The sequence below is a fragment of the Sciurus vulgaris genome (genome assembly GCF_902686455.1).
Source record: "Sciurus vulgaris genome assembly, chromosome: 6".
NCBI lineage: Eukaryota > Metazoa > Chordata > Mammalia > Rodentia > Sciuridae > Sciurus > Sciurus vulgaris.
In genome coordinates this window covers 8,387,706-8,408,208 of record NC_136466.1, presented here as the reverse complement: position 1 = coordinate 8,408,208, position 20,503 = coordinate 8,387,706, and the positions used below count along the sequence as shown (strand labels likewise).

The following is a 20,503-nucleotide window of genomic DNA, read 5'->3' as shown; positions in this document are numbered from 1 at the left end:
CACGCCGTGTAGACATGAAACACAATGAGTTTTGTTTTTAGACTTGAGTCCTATCCCTAAGACATTTAACTTTATGTGCATGCAAATACTACCAAAGCTGAAAAGATGTGAAATCTGAACTATTGCTGACCCCAAGCATTTCCATAAGGGACACCTAGCTTGCACCTCTGTTCTACGCTGCAGGGTCTGGACTCTGGGAGCTGTGCATGCTGTATCCAGTTTTTGACTATTTGAGGAGCACCATCGTGAACACTCTAGGACCTGTTTTTTTTTTTTTTTTGCAGTGCTGGGGATCGAACCCAGGACTCTACTGACTGAGCTGTATCCCCAGCCCCTAGGACCTGTTTTTTGATGAACATGTGTACGTATGCTTCTGGGTGATAGATGTCTTGGAGCGGAATGCAGGGACACAGGCTCTTCCTAGACGTGGCTTTACAAGATTCTGTTCCACAGTTTTTGAAATTGTTCCTTAAACTACAGTTTCTCCATGTCCTCGCCAGTACTTGGTATTGTGTTTTTAAATTTGAGCCATTCTGGTGGGGGTGTGGGGATATCTTGTTGTGGTTTTATTTTGCCTTTCTCTAATGATTAATGAATCAAATACCTTTTCAAATGTTCATTGATGTTTTTCAAAGATGATTGATCTTTATTTTATTTATCTATTTATATGCCGTGCTAAGGATCGAACCCAGTGCCTCACACATGCTAGGCAAGCGCTCTACCACTGAGCCCCAGCCCCAGGCCCATCATTGGCTTTTAAAATAGTCCCTTTTGTGAAATGTTGATTTAAATCTTTGGTTTTTTCATCTTGGTTAGTGGAGTCTGTTATTTGTTTGTTTACTCTCATTGTACCAGGAATTGAATTCAGGGGCGCTTAATCACTGAGCCACATTCCCAGCCCTTTTTAAAATATTTTATTTTGAGAAAGGGTATTGGCAAGTTGCTTAGGGCCTCACTAAGTTGTTGAGGCTGGCTTTGAACTCAAGATACTCCTGCCTCAGCCTCCCAAGCCGCTGAGACTTCAAGTGTGCACCACCACACCAGGCTGTTATTTGTATTTTTTAAATTTCATTCTTTCCAAAATTAGTTTTTATTTTAAAATTTATTTTATCTGAGCCTAGCATGCATGAGTCCCTGGGTTCAATTTCATCCCTGCAAAAGACAAAAAACAAAAAACCTGATACATACAATATAACAATTGTGCATTTTAATGGAGTACCATGTAATGCTCTGATACATGTATACATTGTGCATTGTTCAAATCAGGTTAGACCTTTCTATCTCCTCAAACGTTTATCATTTCTTTGTGGGAAAAGTTTTCGAAATCTTTTCTTGTAGCTCTTTGAAATGTGCAGTATATTATTGTTATCTAGAGTCACCCAGAGTCACCTCACAGTGCAATAGCTCACCAGAGCTGCCTGCAGCTTCCTAACTGCAATTTAGAACCCACTGATGGAGTCTCGCTCCCATCCCACCTGGTCTGCCTTCTGACTCTCCCAACGACCTTGCACCTATTTTAACTCCCATCCAGTAACATACTTGACCTCGAGGTTGTGACACTGCTGGTCTGTATCTGGGGTACTTGTGGCTGAGATATCCGGGGCTCTGCTGTCCCTGTGAACGCCTTGAAGACAGAATCCAGGACTGCTTCTGTTTGTTTTTCTCCTGGTTACCAAAGTATTGTCTTTTGCAAGAATATTTTAATAGCCCATTAAAGAGGGGAAACGCCAACAGAACCGTCTGGATATGAAGAAGACGGCTGAACTGATTGTCATGGATCCTTTTTCAAAAGAAATAAAGTGGTGGTTAACATTTACAAACATTTACAAAGCAAATTAAGTAGAACAATTAAAATTTTATGAATTTTTTTTCAGGTTTGGTGCTAGGGATGGATCCCAGGGCCCCCTGGGTACCAAGCACATCTCTGCCCTGAGCCTACTCCTCCCTGAATTCCGTGAGTGTAAGAGCCACACACAGAGCGGACCTGGAAGGGCTGAGACCTAGCCCTTTTACAGCCCCGGCCCGAGCACTGTCTTCCAGGGAGTCTTTCCTGACTGCTGCAGTTTAGAGAGAGCCACTTGCCTCTTGGCACATAAGCAGAGTAAGGAATATAATTTTATCCAATCCTTCTATACTTTGGGAACTCTCATTTTAAAAAGTCTTTGCGGGCTGGGGAGATAGCTCAGTGGGTAGAGTGCTTGCCTTGCAACCACGAGGCCCTGGGTTCGATCCCCAGTAGTACCGCAAAAAAAAAAAAAAAGGTCTTTGCAAAATATGGGGTGAGAATATCAAAAGATTATTTCAAATTATTTGACTAATTTCAAGCATCTGCCATCCATTCGTATTCGCGTCTTCTGGTGAGACCTTTTATTGATGTCTTGGTCTCTTAGCTAGGGACCCTTTGCCATTTTATTTTATGCCGCAGACATTTTCACCAGCTTCCCATTGGTCTTCCTCGAAGCTTCGTTCCACTCTAAGGCGCTTGGTGATGTATATGGGGGTGCTCATCGCTGCTGGGGTTCGAGTCTAGCCGGGACTAGCCATGGTCAGTGGCAGAGCAAGGCGGGAAGCCTCAGGGCTCTGACCACCCTGGCGCTGCCTGCGGGCGGGCATGGGTCCCCAGGAGGAAGCCTGCTCCTACTCTGACCACAGAGCCCAGGAGCCCATCAATAGCTGGCCTTAGAGACTGGCCTATCAGGGGCTCTGCCTTCCTCGACATTTCCATCCCAGGCTCCGGGAGGGCGAAGATGGAAGGAGGAGGGAGAGTCCGTGACTCCTCCCCTGACAGAAGGAGATTCAGAGCAGGCGACCCACTGAGCCAACGCAGAGGGAAGGGGACTCCACAGTTTAGGCTGGTGGCATCTGAGGAACATGCAGAGGGAAGGAGAACAAGGAGAACTGGCAGATGTGTTGTCTGAGGGGCAGGCCCCACCCCTGGTTGAGCTCAGGCTCTGTAGAGCTGCATCTGCCTCCAGAAACTTGCTTAACCTCCCCAGACCTCAGTGTTCCTGTCTGTAAAATGGGATAATACTCATAATTTCTCAAAAAATCATTTATGAGACTTAAGGAGGACAATGTGAAATACAGCCTTGAATTCTCTGATGCTTTTCCCATTGAGAAACAGGGTCCATGACCCTTTGGTAACTTTGCTACTGCTTCAGTCAACAGAGCACAGTGATTTCTAGGGCTAGGGAGGCCAGAGAAAGGCACTTAGCTCCTTTCTTTTATCCTTCCCCGGAGCCCTGTGCTTCCAGGCAAGAAGCCAGTCACTGGAGGAGGCCACAGGTGGGACTCTGGTGAACAGGTCTAGCCCAGCGGGCCTTCCAGTCATTCCTGCTGAGGTGCCAGACAGGTGAGTGACAGGCCCGCTCGCTGGTCCGGTTTTCACAGCTGAAGTTCCCAGACTTCAGGGAGCAGAGAACAGCCATCCCTCTGGGTCCCTTCCAGGGTTCTGGCCAACAGAATCATTGTGTAGTGAGATGTGGTCTCCACACCACTAATTCTGGGGCGGTTTGTTACTCAGCCGTTACTAACCAGAACGCAGTCTGAGCAGAGTGGCGTCCTCCATTTTGCACTCAGTAGTAGGTGCTCAGCAAACACAGCTCTTGGCGTTACAGTGACAGAGCTGTCCCAGTGTGGAGATCAGAGGCTGTTAACAGAGAAAGAGCAGAGGGCTTGCCATAGGCAAGTCGAGCCTGGTGATCCGAGGTTTTCCATTGTGGCTCCAATTTCACCTCCCCTTTCCCTACCCCCAGAGTCCCAAACCGCAAATGGTCACACAAGGAGAAAGTCAGAGGACCTAGACTTTTCTCATCTTCTAAAAGAATTCTCTAGTGGTGTTGGGAGGGATTGCAGGCTGGGTGGAGCTGGGGGCGGTGGGTGGGGAGCAGAGGAGATGCCAGCCACCACTTTCTTGCTGCAACTAGCAAACCTTAATAAGCCAGCAGCCAGGATGATTGCGAGGCAGAGTCACATAGTCCCTGGCCCCTGTGTGCTGCTTTTCAGCTGATTGTGTGCTTCAAAGGCTGCCTGCCTTTCAGGCCGCAGTGACTCTGCAGCAAGTCCTGGGCATGGGCACTGCCACCTGCACGGGGACAGATCTGGAAATGTTTAAGAAAGGGAGTTTTGCTATGTTGCCCAGACTGACCCTGAACCCCTAGGCTCAAGGGATCTTGCTGCCTCAGCCTTCCCTGGAACTGGGATTGGAAGGGAAATTTTGGGGGATGGGGGGGGTTGGTGATTCAGGCTTCCACTCTCCCTCTTCAAGTTCACTGGCTTGTCCCTCCTTCCCAGGGGCTCAGGGAAGAGACAAAGCCGGGAGACAGCTAAGGGACAGTGCATAGGGCCCAGGCCCACAGAGGGGAGTTTGGATTTTTCTGACATTTTTAATTGGTGCGCTGTCGCACGGGATGTGTTGTTACGTGTGTGTACAGGCACACGATGTGACAGTGCCATTTCCCTCCTGTCCCCGCCCCTTGGGCCTTTTCCTGCTCTCCCTTTGACTTCTAGGAGATCCACCCCCATCTTTCTTTTCCCTTTTCCTCTCTAGCTTCTGCATGTGAGAGAAAGGGGATCCTTCACCTTCTGAGTCTGACTTATTTAATTTAACATGATGGTCTCTAGTTCCATCCATTATCCTGCAAAATTATAGAATTGTATTTTTCTTTATGACTGAATAAAACTCCATTGTGTGTATGTGCCACATTTTCTTTATCCACCCTTACGCTGATGGACACCTGGCTGGGTCCACAGTTTGGCTATTGTGAATTGTGCTGCTGTAAACGTGGGTATGCATGTGTCACTATGGTCTGGTGGTTTCAGTTCTTTAGGATAAAACTGGCCATGTGGTGGTCCATGCCTAGTCTTTTGAGGGGCCTCCAGACAGGCCCACACAGTGTGAAGGTGTCTTTGGCTCTACTTCCTCTCCAGCATCTATCCTCACTGGTGTTCTCCGTGGGGTCTGAGTGGCCCTAGGTGAGATCTCAGTGCAGTTTTGATTTGCATTTCCCTAATGACGTCCACCACTTTTCATGTATTTGTTGGCCATTTGTATTTCTTCTTTCGAGAAGTGTCCGTTTAATTCATTTGCCCATCTATTAATTGGGTTATTTGAATTTTTGGTGCAAAAATCTCGATTTCTAGGTATTAACCCTCACTCAGAAGAGTTGCTGGCAGAGATCTTGCATTCTGTGGGTTCTCTCCTCACACTCCTAATGGTTTCCTTTGCTGAGCAGAAGCTTTCTAAGGCTTTGGATTTGCCTAGCCAAAAGTTCAGCCGGCAGGGCTGTCCTCCTCCTTTTCCTGAGCTGGTGGCCGGCGGCGGCAGGAGGGCGGACTGGGCTGGACTGCGCGCATCTTCTCGGGTTTCCTGGTGAGCTCCGCTGGCCAGGCCATCCCTCCTGGGCTGGGAAGGCTGCTCGTCCCTCCAAAGAGCGGCAGGCAGAGCGGCACCAGCAGATTTTCCACAACCTGGGGAACATCTGGGTGGATCGTTAAGGCGGCTGCGGGCCGCCCTGCAGCGGGGCTTCTCCAGCCCTGGTCGGTTGGCGTCTCTGGGCACCTGACCTTGACCTTCCCCTTGGGGAGGCGGACCCTAGGAGGAGAGAGGGAGAGGAGATTGGAGGATGGAGAAAGGGAGCAGGGAGATGGAGAGAGAAGCGGATTGAGAGAGATGGAGAGAGGGAGCCCGCCTCTCTCTCCTCCTCCGGTAGATGGACAGCAGCCAGGTGCCAGGAAGGACAGCGGGCATCGGATTATTGGAGAACATGTCGCTTTGATGAAAACCTTCATCTTCTCGTTTAACGGCCTAAGAGTGCTTTTCTTTTAATCAGCAAAGTGCGCTGAGCCGCAGAGTGGGCAGAGTCGCCGGGTCAAGGGAGGGTCCTGGAAGGGGTGGGCGGCAGGAGCCGGGACTGCCGCTCAGGCCTCCGCGCTGCCAGCCGCCCGCCCCTTGCTTCAGAGTAAAAGGGGCCTGCGCAGCCCCCGAGCAAGGGGCCCACGGTGACCGGGGATGTGGCTCTGGGGGCACTGGCTTAGCAGAGAGGCTCTGTGTCCGCCTCTTCTCCCCCGTACAAAGTTTCAGAGAGGAGAGGTGAGCTTTGATATGTTACACAGCAGGTGACGTTGGCCAATAATACTGAATGATGTCAGAGGAAGTTTCAAATGTATCACCAGAAAATATAGGTGAGCAAGGTGACAGGTGTGTTAATCATCTCAGGTAACCACTTCACATTGTGCATGCATGTCAAAACATCTCAAGGTGCCATCCGTACGTGTGCAGTTCTGGCTGCCAACCAGTAATACTACTAAAAATGAGAAGAGCAACGATACCAACTTCCCAAGGGTCGCCATCACCTATGCGGACTACCTAGCTCCAGCTCCAGGGCAAGCTTCACCCTCTCTTTTTCTCAATCCTCCCTGCCTTATTTATTTTTTTGTAAAATGGGGCTAATGTTACTTGCAGTCTTCCTTGGGCTATTAAGAGGAATCACTGCATACAAAGGATGTTATGTACATGTAAATGATATTTTTTCACTGTTGAGATTATGCCTTTGAAGAAATTGTCCCCCACCCCTTTATTACTTATTTATTTAGTGTTTGGGGTTGAGCCCAGGGCAATGTGATCCACCACTGAGCTACCCCTCCTTACCCCTTTAAAGAGTGAATTTAACCTTTGGTTTATTTGGTTTATTCCAAAAGAAGGAAGAAAACCAAATAGATATAATGCTCTCTCACCTAAGGGAAACCTCTGCAGATGTCCCAAGGTCATCTATGGGATGTGGAAACTGAAACACCTCTTTGGGGCTGAGTGTGGACTTGACTGCACCGGCTTGGACCTTCTCTGACGTGGGGGGTCAGTGATGGGCTCGACTGGACTGGACAGTGTGGAGGGATGGCCTGCTTTTTTGTCACGGGATGTTTAAACATCCTTCAGGAAGAGTTCAAAAAGAAGAAGATGTGGTCCTCTTCCAGGTCAACGGTGGGAGGCAGGGTGTTTGCATATCCTGTCTTCTACCAGCTTCCGTTGTCAGGGTTGGAACTGGGCCAGGCTAGGCAGGAATCCTTAGCACGGCGGAGCAGGCTAGAAGCCAGTGATGCCCCTTTGTATCTCAGTGGCACTTAAGAATCACCTGGAGTTCTCGTTCGAAGCGGATTCTTGCCCTTCAGAAACTAATCCAGCCGAGCTCAGGAGTCTGCACCCTAAAACTCACGCTTCAGGCTATTTCGATGGCACTAGCTTTGACAAAGCTTTAGTCTGAATATTCCAGAGCATGACTTGAGATCATTGTAAGGCTCACTTTGAGGATTTAGAGCATGTGTGTGGAAAAAGAATGTAAAACAGCTCATGACTTTCTTTGTATTGATTAACATGATCTTTTGGATACATTGGGTTATATAAAATAAATTCCCGTGTAAAACTATGACTACTATGAAAATTTTAAATTACATGTGTGGCTCACATCACTATTAATGCTGTTCTAGAATTTTCTCTCTCTCTCTCTTGATACAGATGCAGCTATGGATACTGTTGCATGCAGATGACAAAAAAGAGATAACTGGGATCATCCATTTCGCACTGACCTGAAGCTCCCTCTTACCTAATCCGTCCTGGAGATTTCTGTCATTAAGTATGGCTCCACTTTTTTCTTTTAACTGGATTTGTAGTATTCCATATAGATAAACCACAACTTATTAAACCACTTCCCATTGATAGACATTGGACTTTTTCCACATTTTTGCTGCTACAGGTCAATGACCATTATTGCACTTTTTTTTTTTTTTAAGACCTACATCTCTTGAAAGGGAAAACTATAGAGTGACTGCATTGCTCAGTGTCCACAAGGCAACATTTGGGAGTGAAAGACACTGGTATCATAACAATTATGGGACAGTATTTGGTACAGCGGGGGCTGCCTGTGCTGACGGGGACATGTGGTCACTGAAGTCATGGAAAGAGTCCTAGCTTGTGTCTTGCTAGGGGCGATTCACAGGATGAGAGCCGGAAGCCAGCTCAAGCCCTCCCCTCCAGGCTCCAGGTCCACCCCTGCCATCTGTCTGGTAAGTGGCGGGCATTGGGACAGTCTTCTGAGGCTGGGGATGGGACAGGACAGCAGGGGACCCAAATCTCCACAGAGTGCTCAGCGAATAGGAGGCTCCCTTGCTGGAGGCTGGGCTCCCAGGAGCTCTGTGTGGTGTGGGTGGTGGGCAGAGGGCTTGCGAGCTGGCTTCACTCTTGACCACGACTCAGGGACAGTCTGAGCTGCTGTGACCTCGAGGTGAAAGGCCCTGGATCTTGTTACCGGTCCCTCCAGGGAACCTCCTCTCTTCCCGCCTCCTTTCTGTGACTAATTTCTGAAATCTCTGTAACTGAGAAGGCATTGGATGAGATTTCCTACCCTGGGAGGGCCACGGGTGCCCGCCGGGGGCCGGGGGGCGGGGTGGGGAAGGCTGAGCCTCCTGGGCGGCCTCCTGCCAGCCCTGCAGAGTGGAGCCAAGCCGAGGCCCAGGCGGGGGGCAGCAGCTGGCGGGGTGTTGGGGTGGCCTCACTGATGACGGCAGATACGGCGCCCCGCGTCAGTGGATTCCAGAGGCAGTGTGCTCCTGACGGAAAGGCCATGGTCATTGTCTTGTGGGCTCTGCCTGGCCTGGCTCAGACAGTTCTCAGCTGCTCCATAAATCTTCCATCAGTTCCATCTGGCCAAAAAGATGTCATCACCATCTTCTCATAGCGAGAGGCGGGAAGGTCGCTGTGACACAGCTCCCTGTCCCCCTCAGCCCGGGAAGAGGAGGGTCCATCCCTGGGAAGGGAGTCAGCTCGGCAGGGCTGCTTAGCTGGAGCTGGGTCACAGTCACACGTGGCGGATGCTGGGCTCCAGGAACCCCGAACCTGGGCCCTGGAAGGCGTGCTAGCAGTCATTCCGTTCACTTGCTTTCAATTTTTTTTTTTTTAAAGCAATGGAACCCTTACTGAAAACGATATTTTGATGCAGAATCTCAATTTGTAAAACAGAGGGACTGAGAGGGTTCTGTGCCCTTCGGCCCTGACTCCTGCTGTCCTCGGGGGCTGCTGCTGGAAGCTGCTGTTTCAGGGCTCTGGCCAGCCCGCGAGTCCCCACTGGGGCGTCCCTCGAGCTGGTTGTGGTGTCTGGCTCCTGCTTTAGCATCCCAGCGCTTGGGACACCATCTTCCCCACACCAAGACAGAGCCACGGCCAGGGAGGCTGGCTTCATGGCAGAACGGTTCTCTCCAGTGTGTGGGCCTGGAGGCTCTGGCAGTGTCCCTTCAGGTCCCTGCTGGAGGCGGTGACTATGCCAGGCTGCCCAGCCACGCTTGGGCTGAGCAGTGATGGAGTCCTGGTGTCGCACATGGGGTTCATCAGGAAGCCATCCCAACCTGCACTGCACGGACCCTCGGGCTGGGGTGGTCGCATGCACAGTGTCCGCCCGGTGCCCGCCCAGGTGGCTCTGCTTGGGAGGTTCCTGGCGGAGATGCAGGGGCATCCTGGGGTGCCACCCCCTTGCACAGCTCCTCTGTCTGCTGCCCCCCTGGGCACAGGGGTGGCCTTGGATTTTCATGACCCCACACTGAGCAGCAGTGCTGGGAAGGGGTGTCAGCAGGTGGCATGCAGGTTGGAAGTGGTCTCAGTAATTTCCAGAAAACACCAAAACAAAAAAAACAGAAACACCAGAGGCATAGTCATCAGAGGGGACCTGGAAGGGGCGTGGGAACTGGACGTGTCCTACCTCTGACTCGGCCTGAAGGCCGCAGGGCTCGGTGATGTTGGAGACAGGGATTTGATTTCTTTCTTTGTGTTCTCCGGTGGAGCTAAGTCAGCATTTCCTTTTCCTTTTGTTTTTTTTCTAGGTGCTGGGGATGACCCCAGGGTGCTCTGCCTGTGCGCTGTACCCCACCCCTTTATTTTTCTTTTTGAGACAGGGTCTTGCTGAGCGGCCCGGCCTGGCCATCCTCCTGCCTCTGCTTCAGTGCACACCATGCTGCGCCTAGATTCTTCTTCCTGATCATGGTGTAGACTTAAGTTCTAGGATGAGGACAAAGAGTCCCAAATGGCTTTGTCAGTATGGTTGGCCCTCTGCATTGTGGGCTCAGCCCCTGGGGATTAAACCAACTGCAGATTTAAACCCTTGGGGGAAACATTGCTTCTGTTCCAAACTGTGTCTTAGGGATCGTGAGCCATCTAGAGGGACAGAGTGTAGGGGGACGTGGAGGGTTCTACGCAAACACCGTGCCATTTTACAAAAGGGACTTGAGATCCCTAGAGTTTGGTATGGGGGGATGTCCTGGAACCAATCAGTTCAGATTCCGAGAGACAACTGTATACACAGTCATACTTAAAAAAAATTAAAAAAATGTAATCTTAATGTCTCCCTCATTTTTTTCTGATAATGTTTTTATGTTTTCCTCATTATTTTTTGGCATATGGTACATATCCTTAGACCATAACTGCTGACATTTTTAGTAACAAGACCAAAACAGTCTGACCTCCTGGGAGAGGAGAGATCGTGCAGAGGAGAACCAAGGTCTCCTGCCAACCAGCAGCACCGCTCGCCGTTGACCCTGCAGCTCAGGGTTTCTGATCTGGGATGTCCCCTTGGGGCCCGTGTTGAATGTGGCAATGTTCAGAGGTGGGGCTTTGGGTAGTTTGGACTGAGAGGGCTCTCGCCTCATCAGTGGATCAAGTTCACAGCCGGTGGTCCTCTCAGGAGGTGGTGGAGACCATAGGCAGCGGGGCTTGGGTGGGGAAGTCAGTCTCTGCCACACCAAGGGGCATTTCTTTGCTGGCCCCGCCCTCCCTCTTCCTGGGCTTCCCAGTGACCCGAGGCGAGGAGCTCTGTTCCACCACGCCCTTCTACCTGGATGCTTCTGTCTTGGAGCCAGACGCCTGTGGGCTGAAACCTCTGAAACTGAGCCAAAAAGAATCTTTCCTCCTTTAAGTCGTTGCTTTTGGGTATTTTGGTCACGGGGATGGAAAGCTCACTAACACTCAGCTGTCTGAAGCTCAGCCTCATCAACCTTTGGGGCTGGGTCATTCTTGGCCATCAAGGTCTCTCCTGGGGCTGGTAGGATACTGCCACATCCTTGGGTTCTCCCCGATAGACACTAGCAGTGCCCCCCAGCAATGTCTCTGGGTGTGCTCACATGTGCTGGCACTGGGGTGAGCATTACCCCTGGTGCAGAACCATGCTCCAGGTGAGTACAGTGGAACAGGCGACTTCAGAACAGCCGGGGAACCACCGTTCACCCATGAAATCACAGACTGCAATCAAGGGTTGTCGTGTTAAACCACGAGCTTTATGTTGGTGCTTAAAAAGTTCTAGATTTTGGAGCATTTCAGACTTTGGGTTTTTGGAATGGGGATGCTCAAGTAGTAAAGTCTATGCAAATATTCCCAAATCCCCAGAACACCCCAAGCCGAAACACTGGAACACCTCTGGTCCCAAGGATTTCTGATGCAGGATACTTGAACTGTAATTCCTTTTATTGAAGCATTTGTGACTTTTCCATTTCATTTTTAAATTTATCATCCAATCTTCCTGTAGGGTAGTTGGCAGACACTTAAAAATCTATCCCTGGGGGCTGGGGTTGTAGCTCAGTGGCAGAGCACTTGCCTAGCATGCATGAGGCACTGGTTTCGATTCTCAGCACCACATGTAAATAAATAAATAAGTAAATAAATAAAAAAGGTCCATTGACAACTAAAAAAAAAAAAAAACAAAAAAAACAAAAAACTATCCCTTGAACAGAGAAAATGAGGAGCAAAACCTCAAGTTATTGCCTGTGGGTCACATAACTACTAGGAAGAGCCACTCTTTGTGATTCTTGGCCTGGCATAACTGGAATCCTGAAGTCAGGCTGCCTGGTTATGAGTCCTATTCTGCTACTTATGACAAATGTGACTCTGGGAAAGAAAGAACTTACCGGACCCCCAGTTTTTTCATCTACAAAAGGGAGACTTGACTTATTGGACTTGATAAGATTTTAATGAGATAGAGCATGGATCAACACTTTTTTTTTTTTTTTTTTTTTTTACTGTGAAGGGTCAGATGTCAATCGTCTAGGCTTTGAAGATCACATAGCTTCTGTTACCATTATTCAGCCCCGCTGCCTTAGGTGGAAAGAGCCGTAGACAATATGTATTTGAAGGGGTGTGGCTGAGCTCCAGTAAGACTTGATTCACAAAATCAGGCAGTGGGACCAGTCTGGTTCTGAACTATATTTTCTTGACCCCAGAGTTGGAGCATAGCAAGATTTTGGCTAGTGCCAAGTACAAAGGAAATGTTTGATAATTGATAGCCTATTATTGCTATTATCATACTATTATTATAATTAATCTTTTCATCAGTCCTATTCTTCTGCTTTCTGTTTTTGTCCTTTTTTTCAGCATCGTTGTATGGTTCCATCTATTTGCCTATATGGAGAAATTCAGTTCCACCCTGACTGTGGCAGCCATTTTCCAAGATGGTGCCTGAGTGTTCTGGTATTCTGGAAGGATAAGAGGCCACTGGTGAGAGATGAGGCTTACAATCCCCTCCCACAATGAGTGGGGTTGACCTTGTAATCAGTAGAGCATAGTAGACATGACTGTGTATGACCTCAGATATTAGGTCATAAGGGACGTTGTGACTTCCTTTTTGCCTGCTTTAGATCACTCACTCTTGGTGAAGCTGGGTGCCATGTTGTAAGGACACTCAAGGAGTCCTGTGGGGATGGGTATATCGCAAGTAACTAGGGCCTCTTGACAAGAGCCAGCATGGACTTTTAAACTGTGTGAATGCTCTTGAAAGAGCACCTTCAAGTCCCAGTTAAATCATCAGATGACTAAAACTGGCTGATATCCTACTTTAATCTCATAAGATACCCCAAGCTAAGTTGTTTCTATTTCCTGACCACAGAAACTGTATGAGATAACACATTGTTTTTTGTAAGAAGCCAAGTTTATAGTAATTTGTTATGCAGTGATAGCTAACAAATACACCAACTCTCATAACTGCTCTATCTTGACTGACTGCTGCTTAGCTTCCATTAGAGCAGAAGATGGCTTTAAGTTGAGAGTTTTCTGATCCCTTAACACATTGAGTAACAGAATATTTGTCAGAGCCATGATCACTTGGACATTGCTATAAAATGTTTTTTAGGATTCATGGCTTCAAGTGATCTGACTCCATTTTGTCCATCTACTCCCATCTCCTGAAACCCTGATGCAACCTATATTCAAGTTATACTGAATTTTTCATACTCTGTGAACATATGAATAACATAATCATTTATTGCATATTCTCAGGACATTGGGTCCATGCCCATGGTTTTCAGAACCTCTCTATGAGAAAGGCACTAGTATTAGCACCACTGTACGTGGATCAGGAAGCTACTTCCTGTGGTTTGGGTGGCCCCTCCAAAATGCTTGTTGGAATTTCATATCCACTGTGAGGTTTTAGAAGTGGGGCTTTTCAGAGGTGAGTAGGTCATGAGGACTCTGCCTCCACGAATGGACTCATTCACTGATGGATTGATGGGTTCATGGGTTATCTTCAAAGTGGGTCAGTTAGGCCCTGTTGCCATATGATCCCCTGGGGTGCCCCAGGACTCTGAGACCCCACCAGCAAGAAGGACCTCACCATATGTGGCCCCTCAAACTTGGACCTCCCAGCTTCCAGAAACATGAAACGAATAAAGCTTAATTCTTTACAATTCCCCAGTCTCAGCTGTTATGTTATAGCAACAGAAGACAGACCGAGATAGCACTTTAGAAAGATCGCGGAGCGAGAGGATCAGCTAGCATGTGAAGTGACACGCCTGACCGTGTGGTCTGAGCTGCTCTGACGCGCTGCCACTTATGGCCCTCCCTCTCCTTGCCGACAGGATGCCCTCTTTGGTTGCTCTTCCCCTTCTCCAGCAGGTGAGCACCTACTTCTATTTAAAGGCTCAGCTATCACCTCCCCGTGCCACCTTCCCCTGACATTCTTACCCAGTAAACAAATATTTATGGAGGGACTAGCAATGGACAGGCATAGTTCCACAGGCTGGGCATGCAGCAGGGAAAACAAAGCAACAAACAAAAATAGAAAGAAAAACAAAGTCCCTGCATTTAAGGAGATAGCATTCTGATGGAAGAACATAAACAAACAGATACATGAGATCATTTTGAAAGTGGAGCTCTCGGCCATGCAGATGGATTGGTTCAGGGGATAAAGGAAGATAATACCTCAGTATCCAAGTGCCTGTCTTAGACACCTAGTGTCATTTCTTGTGAGTGGGGAAGACATGAAGAAAATCAGTGTGCGTGTGTGTAGACACTCAGCAGTAATTCAATGACTCCCTCTTAGATGAGTTACATTTTAGAATCTGTGGACATTCTATTTCTTAGTGGGCCTGAGTCTGCACTTCAGTGCCTATGCCTGGGATGGAGAAATGAATCTGAAAACCATCAGTGTACAGATGGTGTGTGAATCCATGGAAACGGATGAACTGAAGCAGGAAGAGTATTATAGAGAAAAGAGGGCCCAGGTACGGTCCTGCTTTTGATCAACTTAGTGCCCAACCTGCCCACAGCTCTGTCACACTTGTTGAAATTGTATGTTCCTTGGTGCGCATACGTTGAGGTAGGATACATGGGAAGATACCATGTTTTATGTCTGCGGCCACCAGGCAAATGGAAAACATGATCCACAGTAGGTGGTCACCAGAGGTCAACATAACCACGTGATTGAATAGAGAATGGCTCTAGCTGGCCCTGGTCAAGTTCTCGCTTTTGCCCTTCCAGCATGTAGCTCACACCCTAACCTGAGGCGGTCAGGTATCTGATGCTCCCCTGGGGAATTGCCCTCCTGTGAGTGGCTGTCAGGAGATGAGGTGGTCAAAGCCAAGCTGTGACTTAGGGGTGTTGCAGCTGAATGGTCCAGAGCAGGACAGATGGGAGTCCAGGAAGAAAGAGACTTCTAGGAAAGTGAGGAGGAAAAAATCGAGCCATTCTCCCAGGAAATGCCAGCATGCATAATATAACAGTGATTCAGCAAATCATTAGAACTTGAGTTGTTAAAAAAAATCCGGGAGGGACAAAACTAATTAATGATGATTGCTAGAGGGGGTCTCAGAGTCTCAGGGAGAAGGAGGAGGAGTAGGGGAACAGGGATTCAGCTTCATCAAGTCGTGCTAAGTACTAGATGTTTTATATAAGTCATCTCCTATTTTTTTCTTGGCAACAGAGGTGGAGCCTGGAGGCACTTGACCACTGAACTACATTCCTACCTTTTTTTGAGACAGGGTCTTGCTAATTTGCCCAGGCTGGCCTCAAACTTGTGATCCTCCTGACTCAACCTCCTGGGTATCTGGAATTACAGTTGTGCACCACCACACCTGACTATTTTGTCATATTTATTTCTGTGTTTGCTTATTTGTGGTGCTGGGGATAGAACCCAGGGCCTCCTGCATGCTAGACAAGTACTGTACCATGGAGCTATATCCCCAGTCCTGTGTTTTGAGAATAAGCAGAGGCTTAACATCAAATGCTGGGGAGGAGATTGTTGAGATGGATCTTGGAATAGAAGAAGGTGTTTGACTGCTAGAGAAGGGGAGAGAGTGCCACAGAGAGGGGACAGTGCGAGCAAACAGTGGGCACTACAAAGCAGAGAGTATCTGAGAAGCCAGACTTTGAACTCTGATGTTGGAACCCGTGTTTGTTCAGTTCTCTACTGTCAAGAAACGAAAGCTTGGTTGGCAGAGAGTGTATTAAAAAGCGACTCAGCCCTGAGGTCAGAGTTAAGAGTTCTGTCGCCAACAGGAAGGCGCCCTCTCATTGTCTTCTGGCTTCCATTGTTGTAGATGGAGTGTCGGCTGTGTGTCTAATTCCCATTCTCTTATAAGGTTATTTATTTCTTCTGCTCAGTTCCTTTACCTGTTTTTAAGGTTTTCTCTACAGCTTTGGCTTTTGGTAGCCTTTTAAAATGATGTGCCTAGATGTGAATTTCCTTTATTTATCCTGCTTGGGATTATCATAGGGCTTAAACATATGGTTATGTTGATGTCTTTTTGTTTTGGCAAATTCTAAGGTGATGCCTTTTCAAATTTTTTTTTTTTGGGCTATATTTTTTTCTGTTTACCCTGAGCACCTAATAACATTAAAAAGAAAATCCATGGGCTGGGGCTCAGTGGAATAGTGCTTGCCCAGCATGTGTGAGGCACTGGATTTGATCCTCAGCACCACATATAAATACATTAAATAAAGATCCATTGATCTTTATTATAAATAAATAAAAAATACAAAGAAAATCACTAAAACTATCTTTTAAGTTCCTAATTTTGATTATTATATCTTTCAGTCCTAAAATTTCCATTTGGCTTTTTAAACGTAGTTTTTAGTACTCTGCAAATATTCTGTCATTTCCTTGAACTTGGTAAGCATAGTTACTTTCAAGTCTTAATCACTCTAATAGTTAGAGCCACTGTAGGTCTGTTTTTGTGGTTTGTTGATTTTTCTGTTTTTTTTTTTTTTTTTTTCTCTTGCTCTCAAACACTACTTGGAATGCTTTGTGCTTCATTCCCTTTTTTGGGGGGTGGAATGAACCCAGCACTACTTAATCACTGAGCAACATCCCCAGCCTTTTAAAATACTTTTTAATTTTTATTTTTTATTGTGAGAGAGTGTCTCACTAAGTTACTTAGGGCCTCACTAAGTTGTCGAGCCTGGCTTTGAACAGGTGATCCTCTTGGCTTAGCCTCCTGAATTGCAGGGATTACTGTCCCTGGCTGCCTCATTACTTTTTAATTGTGTTTTGGGCATTGTATTTGCAAACTTGTAGAATTAATTTGAGGCTTCAGATGATGCAATGTTCTTCCTAAAAAGATCTATGTTTGCTTCTGCTAGGCTTTTGGGGCTTAGCAATATAGAGTTGCTTAAATCTAATTTCAGGGCTTTAGAAAGCAGGGCCGGTCTCCTGCTGGTTCATACTTACTTGTAAAGCGCTTCCCACTGGAGGCCCAATCCAAAGCAAGCCCCAATCATACTCTTGTTTTGTTTGGTGCTAGGGATTGAACCCAGGGTGCTCAACCACTGAGCCACATATCCCCAGCCATATTTTGTATTTTATTTAGAGACAGGGCCTCACTGAGTTGCTTAGCACCTCCATGTTCCTGAAGCTGCCTTTGAACTTGCAATCCTCCTGCCTCAGCCTCCCGAGTCACTGGGATCACAGGCACGCACCACTGCGTCTGGCCCAGACATACTCTTGGTGGGCCTTCGATTCAGCTCCTCTTCCGTTAGCTCCGTGAGACCCTCAAAAATGGCACTCACCTTCTCTGTCACCCCTTGCAGATTTAGCCAACCCTCCCAGATCTGACACAGCTCAAAGAATGGTCTCATCTCTCTGGGCCTCCTTCTTCCTTGGGATCCTGGCTGGTAATTCTTCACTATTTTGTTAGCTTTCTCAGTTCTTTAAGAAGGCTTTAAATTTTTCTTTTTTTTTTTTTCTTTGAAAATCATCAGTTTTATTAAAAGCATAACAAAGCATTTATAAACAACAACAAAGTAAACTGACAACAGATGTCACTGGATTTATTCCTTCCTCAGAAGGACATTCTGGCAGACAAACTCTCACCCAGGAACCACTTCTAACGAAAGCATGTATGACTTTTCTTCCAGCGTGTCTTGCCTTCGCACGCCCTGGTCTCGGATCCACACGCTTGAGGCAGGGTGCCCATCATTTAGGACCACCGCCATCGTCATCATCGTCATGACCCATTTGTAGTTTACATTTATTGAGAAGAGAGGTATGATGATTTACTGCTGTCTTTGAATCTGTTAATGTTTCCCTGATTTTATTTTCGGTGCTGAGGCTTGAACCCAGCGCCTTGCAGCGACCCCCGTTTTCAGTATCAGGCGGAGGCCCGGGGGTCTCCTTCCAAGTGCCTCTTTACTTTCTTCCACTTGTCCGGCTGCAGGTCTGCTTCTCTAGCTGTGCTCGGCAGCAATGCAGGTCGCTCTGAATTACTTAGTTTGCTCTCACTGGCAGTGGGCGCTCCCCCTTCCTGAGATCAGTCCTCAGATCTGTCACTAATGGCAGGTGGGACCTGGCGTCGGGGGCTCTTGTTTCCTGGTCAGTCAGACGGGGAGGAAGACCCTGGGTTTGCTGCCGCAGAGGTTCCTGCAGGAGCAGAAGGGACAAGTGGCCTGGAAACGTGGACCCAATACCAGGGCAGCGCTGAAGCCCACTGCTCCTGATCCCATTGCAGGGCCTGCATCGGGCCCCTGTCACTTCCTCGTCACCAGGTTGGTCAATGGTGCCCTGCTCACAGCGGCAGTCTGATCTTTTTACATCTTATTTAAAAATCTGATTTTAGTCTTCTCTCCCTATGTGCGCTGGGGACAAAACCCAGGCCCACCGCCTACGCGTCCTACCACTGAGCTCTTGGTTCCTCATTATTTTAATTTTATAATTCATTCGTTTATTTTCGTGGTGCTGGGATGGAACCCGGCCAAGTGCTCTGCACTGAACGAGAGGTGAATTTTTTTCCTTTTTTCTCCCTTCTTTTCCCACGTCGTTGCATTTCTGGGAGTGTCCCTGGAGTTCCTGCGTCTGGTGATTTCCGAGAGCAGACCCGTCGTGCAGCCGCTGGGAGCCAGCCTCTGAGCCGGGACCTCCCTCGGCAGCGTCCCTCCCTCCGCCGGGCCCCTCTGCTCAGTTTGCTTACTTCGGCCTCTGTGAACCGCCAGAGCCAGGGCTGACCCCGCTGATCTGTGGATGTGTGGCCGAGACAGGTCCCAGTGTCCTGCCTGGGCTGCGTGTGAGGGGAGTCCGGGCTGCGACGTGATGGCATTTGTGACAGGGTGAGGGAAAGAGCTGGCTGGCTGGGGCTTCAAGGTGTGATTAGATTACAGCGGCTGCCTGTCTGGTGAGGTGGAGACTCAGTCCTGCTGCTCTCAGGCACAGTGGGACCCACAGTCACGCCCTGGCCCAGCCAGCGGCCTGCCCATCCCACAGTGCCACACGGCCCTGGGCCTGGGCTTTTTATTTTTTTACTTCTTGTCCTCTGGCTTTATGCTTTTCTTTCTTTCCAAACGTGTGTGTTTCCACATTGACAAAACATCTGTTGAAAAGTTGCTGGCCACCTGGAATCCTCTCACCGTCTGCCTTGTCCCCTCTCTTACTCCCCTGGCCTTCCGTGTGCAGATCAGTCCCCTTGGAGGGGTTTGGGGAGGGGACCCTGGGCTTGGGTGCAGACTCACCAGTTTGAACCTTTGCTTGACCATTTACAACTGAGTGACCCTGAGCAAGTGATTCGGTTTTCTCAGCTGTGAAATGAAGAGGGTGATGTCCGTCTCCTGGATCCCACCAGGGTTTCCTGATAAACGTGGTGTTTCTGTGTGACTTTGGCTCCTCGGATGCATTCAGTGAGCAGTATTTCCTTTCTCCTTTTAGTTTCCTGGTGTGATTTTGGTCATTTTCTGTTAACTGGTCTGAGTAGAGCGTTCCCACGAGGAGTAAGTGACTTGGTTGGGGTCAGGGTGTGATCTTGGTGTCAGGTCCTGTTACCCAGGAGCTGCGGTAGGTGTGCAGTACCCAAACCAAGGTGGGAGAAGGCAGGACCAGGAAGAGGGTCCAGACAGGTCCTCGTGGAGGTCACCTGGGGGTAGGAGGCTGCTGTGGCCTTCTTCTCAGGGCCCTGCTGTCCTCCCATCAAAGTGCCATCAAGGTGCTCCGCCCTCTGATTTTCTGCCCACGTGTCCTTTTTCTGGAACATCAATTTTAGGAGTAGAAATTCATGATCTTGCACCATCAGACATTTCTATATATTTTTAAAGTCTTTTTTAAACAAATACTCTAATGTAGTTTCCCAGCCCTCTCTAGTTTGCCACAGTCAGGTCCTGACATATTTTTTATTTAATATGCTTAATTGAAATGGACTCACTTTTGTTTAAAAACTTGAAGTGTTATTTCAGCCTTGATTTATACAATAGTATCGAATAAATCAGGGTGAAAGCATAAGAGGCTTTGGGCCCGACTGGGAGAAACTTACAATGATGAGTTCATGCCCAAGAAGAACGTGGCGTGGTCTCGGTAACTGGCCAGAGCAGGGCAGGGCTGCAGGGTGCTGCTTTCTGCTGTCTTTCTGTATGTCTGTCTCATAAGTCAGGGTCATGCTTGCAATTTCTTCCCGTTTTTTCTACTAATATAAAATTATAAGCATTTACCCTATGTCATGAAATACTCCTTTCAAATTCCATTTTGGGGACTGAGTTCTCTGTGGTGATTCTGGGTGGCTTCACAACTTCACGGGAACTTCCTGGGACAGGGTCTCCATCTCTTGGTTTATGGGACTCCGAAGAGGGCAAGATGCCCCCACTGCATTCACAACTTGAAGCTTGAGGCTGAAGGACTCAGGTTTTGCTTTGCACTGATGTTCCTGTGGCTGATCCTTCTGTTACAGTTAGGGGTAGTGAATGTAGTGACTTTCATCTGTAGTTTGAGGTAGGAAATTCTTGTTTGATAAA

General features: G+C 48.1%; 1 long non-coding RNA gene across 3 annotated transcripts in view; it reads left to right on the top strand.

Annotated features, from left to right (window-relative positions):
* The window catches only part of LOC306664497, a 150,299-nt gene that overhangs the window by 6,413 nt on the left and 123,383 nt on the right, over positions 1–20,503 (top strand). Inside the window, exons 2-4 of one of the 3 annotated variants that reach the window (XR_013764724.1) lie at positions 1,875–2,101; positions 3,241–3,352; positions 12,401–14,144. The exons of 1 other annotated variant lie outside the window; for it this stretch is intronic. This is a non-coding gene — a long non-coding RNA (uncharacterized lncRNA). Of the gene's footprint in view, positions 1–1,874; positions 2,159–2,261; positions 2,399–3,240; positions 3,353–12,400; positions 14,145–20,503 lie in introns of those variants that run through there. One more of the 3 variants, XR_013764725.1, reaches the window with a different exon arrangement.